Source organism: Phocoena phocoena, chromosome 1 (assembly GCF_963924675.1).
Source record: "Phocoena phocoena chromosome 1, mPhoPho1.1, whole genome shotgun sequence".
NCBI lineage: Eukaryota > Metazoa > Chordata > Mammalia > Artiodactyla > Phocoenidae > Phocoena > Phocoena phocoena.
In genome coordinates, this window is record NC_089219.1 from 81919060 (window position 1) to 81925059 (window position 6000).

A 6000-nucleotide genomic window follows, 5' to 3' on the forward strand; every position below is an offset into this window, starting at 1 on the left:
CGCCTAGAGCCTGTGCTCCGCAACAAGAGAAGCCACCTCAATGAGAAGACTGCACACCGCAACGTAGAGTAGCCCCTTCTCACGGCAACTAGTGAAAGCCCATGTGCAGCAATGAAGACCCAACGCAGCCAAAAATAAATAATTTTTTTAAAAGATGTGGAAGACTTTTATACAGAAAACTACAAAATATTAGAGAAATTTTAAAAGACATAAATAAGTGGAGAAATATACCATGTTCATAAACTGGAAAACTCAATATTGTTAAGATGTCAATTCTCTATTTCCAAAATTTGTAGCAATGGACAAGATTCTGAAATTTATGTGGAAACTCTAAGAACCAAGAACTGCCCAGACAATCTTAAAGAACAAAATAGGAACAACCATCGGGACTTCCCTGGTGGTCCAGTGGTTAAGAAGAATCCACCTTCCGATGCAGGGGATGCAGGTTCGATCCCTGATGGGGGAACTAAGATCCCACATGGCCACAGGGCAACTAAACCCACGCGCCGCACCTAGAGAGAAGCCCACAGCGAGGAGCCCGCGTGAGGAAACTAACACCCAGCATAGCCAAAAAAAAAAAAATATATATATATATATATATATATACACGAACAACAGATATCAGAGCTTATTATAAAGTTACATCAGTTGATAGTGATATTGGTGCAAGGATAACAAATAGACCAATGAAACAGAATATTGTCCAGAAACAGATCCACACTTATACAGTCACCTGATTTATGAAAAAGTGTCACACAGTGCAGAAGGGCAACGATGGTATATTCAGTAAATGGTGCTGGGTCAAATAGATACCCATATGGTATAAAGTGAAGCTGGACCCCTACAATCCATCTGGAATTTACTGTAAATTGTCCATCTTAAATACGAAAAGTAAAACAAAATAAAACTTCTGTACAGTAACATGGGGAAATATCTCCATATTCTTAGGCTAGGCAAAGATTTCTTAAATAGGGCACAAAAAGCAGTAATCATAAAGGGAAGGATTAAGTATATTTCATTAAAATTAACAATTTCCGGGCTTCCCTGGTGGCACAGTGGTTGAGAGTCCACCTGCCGATGCAGGGGACACAGGCTCATGCCCCGGTCGGGGAAGATCCCACGTGCCGCGAAGCGGCTGGGCCTGTGAGCCGTGGCCGCTGAGCCTGTGCGTCCAGAGCCTGTGCTCCGCAACGGGAGAGGCCACAACAGTGAGAGGCCCGTGTACCGCAAAAAAAAAAAAAAAAAAAAAAAAACCAATTTCCATTCATCAAAAAAAGGCCATTAAAAGAGTGAAAAGGCAACATACAGAGTGGAAAAAGATTAAGTCCAGAAAGGACTCATGGAAGACAGATGTGTATACACACACACACACACACACACACACACACACACAGAACTCATAAAGAATTACAGACCAATTAAAAAAATAATAGTGAGACTTGACAGGCACTTCACAAAAGACATATAAATGGCCAACAAAAGATACCCAACCACAATCAGAAAAATGTAAGTAAGACCACACATATATTACTACACTTTTACCAAAATAGCAAAAATTTTTAAAACTGACAAGCATTAGCAAGGATATGAGGTAAATGGAATACCATTCCCTGATAATTGGGAGAACACTGGGAAAATGTTCAACTGTATCTAATGCTAAAGTTTTATCATTTACATACCTCATAAACCAAGAGTTCCACTCCTAGACATAAACCTCAACCTAGCAATGTTCTGTTTCTTGATCTGTGATAGTATACTTAGTAAAAATTCTTTACCTGCATACTCAAGATTGTGCACTTTTTAAAATATATTATACTACAATAAGTTTTCTAAGATTTCTTTGACACAAATTTCTCAGAGACATTAATACTAGCATTTTAAAATAGAAAAGGAGCTTCTGGTAAACAGTCGAAAGTTTATTAATAAAATGTTTTTAAAAAACAAAACAAAGCTGCTAACACATTTCAACCCAGAACAAAGGTAAAAACTATGAACAGATAACTTTTCTTGATCTTCACGAAGCACCGGATTTCTTTCAGCAATAAAAGGAGTCTGTTATTCTACACTGTAACCCAAAGAAATCTTTGCAAGAAAATGCTACTTTTTGAAATCACCTCTAACAACAACAGATAGGAAAGTGAAGAAGCCATTCCAAAAGTTTTGGTTAACTCTTCGGTGAGAGAATGCCAGCTGAGTTGATCTGTGTAGCCCAAAAGACAAAAACGAAGCCACAAAGAAATCACAGCAACTCTAAAGCAAACACCAACACCACAATCCAACCTACCGGAAATACTGTGGTTAATTTGAGGCTTGCCCCGCTAGTCATAAGGTGATTCAGTGATGGCTACAAACGCTCCCCAAGTGCATCCTTGGGCATCATCTAGCACACCTGGCTCGCCCATCACCTGCCTGGAGACACGGCCTTGCGCAGAATCCCAGAGGCCAAATAAAGACGCCAACTTTGCAAGAGGCGCGGACGGTCTCGCCCCATCAGGTCACCCAGAAGGAACAGACTCCTGGCCTCGAGGGCGGGGGTGAAGAGTCAGTATTCCCCCACAGAGTTTACGAGGAAGCGCTCCCGAAGCTGCCTAGTCCCTCCACCTCGCCGGGACTCCACTGGAAGTCCCGCGGGAGAGTTTCTTCCCTTAGCGCCCACGGCAGGAGGGTCGCGGCGACCACAAGGAACTTAGGCCCCGGGGGGCTGGGCGCGCCCGCCCCGCTCGCGCCGCAAGTTTGGTTGGCGGCCCCCGCTCGCCGCGCCTCGGCCCGGCTGTGCGCCCCGCGGAACCCGGGCTCGCGGCCCGCCCGGCCTGGCGCGGCGCCCCTCACCTTGGAAACGCTGGGTGGACTCCGCCGTAAACATTAACTTCCCATCCAGCCGGCAGCCGCGCCGCCGCGTCTCAGCGCCTCGGCCTCTCTCCCGGCTCCGCCGGCCGCCGTTCGCGCCCCCACTTGAGCGCCGCGCTCACTCAGGAACTCGGGGCAGCCTCAGACGCTAACCCACTCCCCCCGCGCCGCCGCGGTTTCAACTACCACCCAACCCCTACTGTGCTCGCCGCCGGCTCCTCCCGGGTCCGGCCCGGCCGCGTCAGGAAGGCTCAAGGCGCAGGCGCGGCAGGGCCTTAAAGAGACCGGGCCGCCCTAGCGCTTAATGGGTTCGAGCAGGTTAGGGGACGGGCGGGCCGGCTGAGAAAAGAAGCCGAAGGGATTGGACCGTGGGGAACGGGGGCGGGGAACTCCCGCTTGTTCCTCCGCCTCTCTTTCAAAGTTCCAGCGGTCAGACCCACAAATTGCTGACTTCCCCAGTCTCTGGAACCGCCCCTTGCCTGTAAGAGCTGCACCAGACACTCCCCCCGCCCCGAAGCGACCCCGCGCTTAAGGCTGCGGGCCTCGCATTGCTGCACTGCTTATGCGCATGTCGCTTGGTCGCGGCCACGGGATGCAGACGCGCAACCTTCGAAAGGCCGTCCGTGCTTCCCCAAGAGGTGACCTGGTCACTCCCAAAAACAATAATTAACATGTAAATGGCACTTGTGATTGCAAATCACTCTACCATCAGTCGTCTCGACACATTGGATTTATGCGGAGTCCGGCAGGGACATGGGCACAAATATGTGAGGTCCAGCCGGGCAGTCATCCAATATCAACAAAGAAATTGTTAGAAGGAAAGTACTTAAGAACAGAAACAACCTACTAATTCCGGTCTAATCCCAGGAAAAACAGGCAAAAAATAACAATAATAATAACAAAGGCAATGTAAATTACTTTCATTATACATTTAGAAGTGACAAAATGATAGTAATTAGCACAAAAAAATTGCCTAGAAATTAAATAGTCCTGGTTATTACCTAATTTAAATTTATAATCTCCAGAGGGGGTTCCACTGTAATAAGTATTTCAGAAAAAGAAAAATCCTCTATTTTTTTTAAAAAACAAGATTAAGAAATACCAGAAAATAGGAAGTAGAGCCATGCTCTCCACCCAGCTAAAAACTTGAAATTGCATCTGAGGCAAAATTTTGCATAACTTCAGATTATGCCATTATTTAAAGTAATTTCAACTAACAGTTTCATTGCAACTGAATCCATCTTGTATAGGAAGCTAAGAGACATTTTGTTAATCTACCTTTCCTTCCTATATTCCATCTATCAGCAAATTCTATAGATTTTACGTCCCAAAATTTCCTTGAATCTGTCCTCTACCATCTCCTGCATCACCACCCTAGTCCAAACTCCCTTTGTCTGGGAGGGCCAGGGGCCTGGGAGGGCTACAAATTTAGTCTCTAATTGGTTTACCCTCATGCCCCCTAGCCCCTCTCTAATCTCTTCTCCACACAAATGGCCGTGCGATCCTTTATCTTCCCAGCATGTACCACTTCAATGGCCTCCCACTTCCTTAGACAAAACCTCTTAACTAACCTGCATGGTCTGGTGGCCTGCCCACCTCTCCACCTCTTCTCACTGCTCAGACCACATTCCATCCTTTCTCTGTTCCAGCCAGACTGGCCTCTTCCAATTCCTCAGTTTTCTCCCTGCACAGACCTGCATATGCTTTGCTTTGTGCCTGGAAGTCTCTTCCAATCCTCATCCTTCTAACCACACCTCTAGTCTCTACCTCTGAGAAGCATCTTCACACTTCCCTATCTTGGTCCATTCCTATCACATGACACTGAAACTGTAATTATATGATTATTTTGGTGAATTTTTGTTTCCCCTCCCCCACTGGACTACTTACATCAATAAGGCCAGGAGCTTGGTTTTCTTTGGTTCATGGTTGTATTTCCATATTTGTTCAATATTTTTTTGTTTCATCAATAAATGAGAATCATAGGATGCCAGAACTTGAACTAGATATGGCTTGAAGGTTACCTAAGTCATAGATAGGTAAAATGTCACAATCTGACATTCGGAATCAGAGTCTAAAAAGAACTCCAGTTATTTTTAAACTGATTTTATATTGTTTTAGCTGGGCTGTCAGAAGATCCTTTGGGTAACCTTTAAAACTGAGTTCTCAAAGTACCTGTGTAAAGCCCTGAATTAATAATGATAGCTATGGGATGGGCCCACATAAATCTAATAGTAATTTTTGCTTCAAGGGAGGAAGATTGAATGATTGGGAGTCAGGGCTGGGAAGGAGACTGCCTGCTCTTTTGTATACCTTCTTAACTTAAAGCCATGTGAATACATTACCTATGTGAAAATAAATAAGTGACACAAAAGAGTGCATACTCTATGATTCTATTTATTTGAAATTCTACGAAAAAAAATTGTAACTGGTTGCCTCTGGCCAGAAATTGGCTGGGAAAGTGTATGAGAGAAATTTCTGAGTCATAAAACCCTCCCGCACTTGAGCTAGGCTGGGACCTGGGACCCTTTACTAAAGTGCTTGCACCTGCACAAATGTTTCCTTGAGCAACAGAATACAAAGAAACTATAAGGGACTAAAAATAACTGTGCACATGTGCAGTTGGGGCAGTTAGGACACAATACAAAAAGGCCCCAAACGAACTGCTGTTTCTGAGATGCCAGGAGCAGAAGCAGGGTACTATTCAGGACCCCTGCACATAGCACCACCAAGGGGGTGGACAGACCACCTAAGCTATGCCTCCTGCCCAAGGGAACCAGCTTGCCCCCTGACCCCTAGGAGTGAGTAAGAGCACCTGTTACTTGGTTTTGCTCCCTCATGCTGCACCAGGAGCCCCAGTAACTTGCCTGAATTTCTTGTCTGGCCTCTTATCAATTTCTATTGATTAGAGAGTCCAAGTACTCAAATCAGTAGCACACTATTGGTGGGAATGTAAATTGGTGCAGCCATATGGAAAATCGTATGGAGATTCCTCAAAAAATTGAAAATAGAAATACATACAATCTAGCAATTTCACTTCTGGGTATTTATCTGAAGAAAATGAAAACACTAATTTTAAAAGATATGTGCAGGGAATTCCCTGGAGGTCCAGTGGTTAGGACTCCGTGCTTCCACTGCAGGGAGCATGGGTTCGAT

At 45.0% G+C, this 6000-nt stretch overlaps 1 protein-coding gene across 1 annotated transcript in view; it reads right to left on the reverse strand.

Annotated features, from left to right (window-relative positions):
- The window catches only part of EVI5 (ecotropic viral integration site 5), a 204697-nt gene extending 201545 nt beyond the window's left edge, over positions 1-3152 (reverse strand). Inside the window, exon 1 of the mRNA XM_065877096.1 lies at positions 2830-3152. The gene's annotated coding sequence lies outside the window, so the exon portion shown is untranslated. The remainder of the gene's footprint in view (positions 1-2829) is intronic.
- Between the last annotated feature and the right edge of the window lie 2848 nt (positions 3153-6000).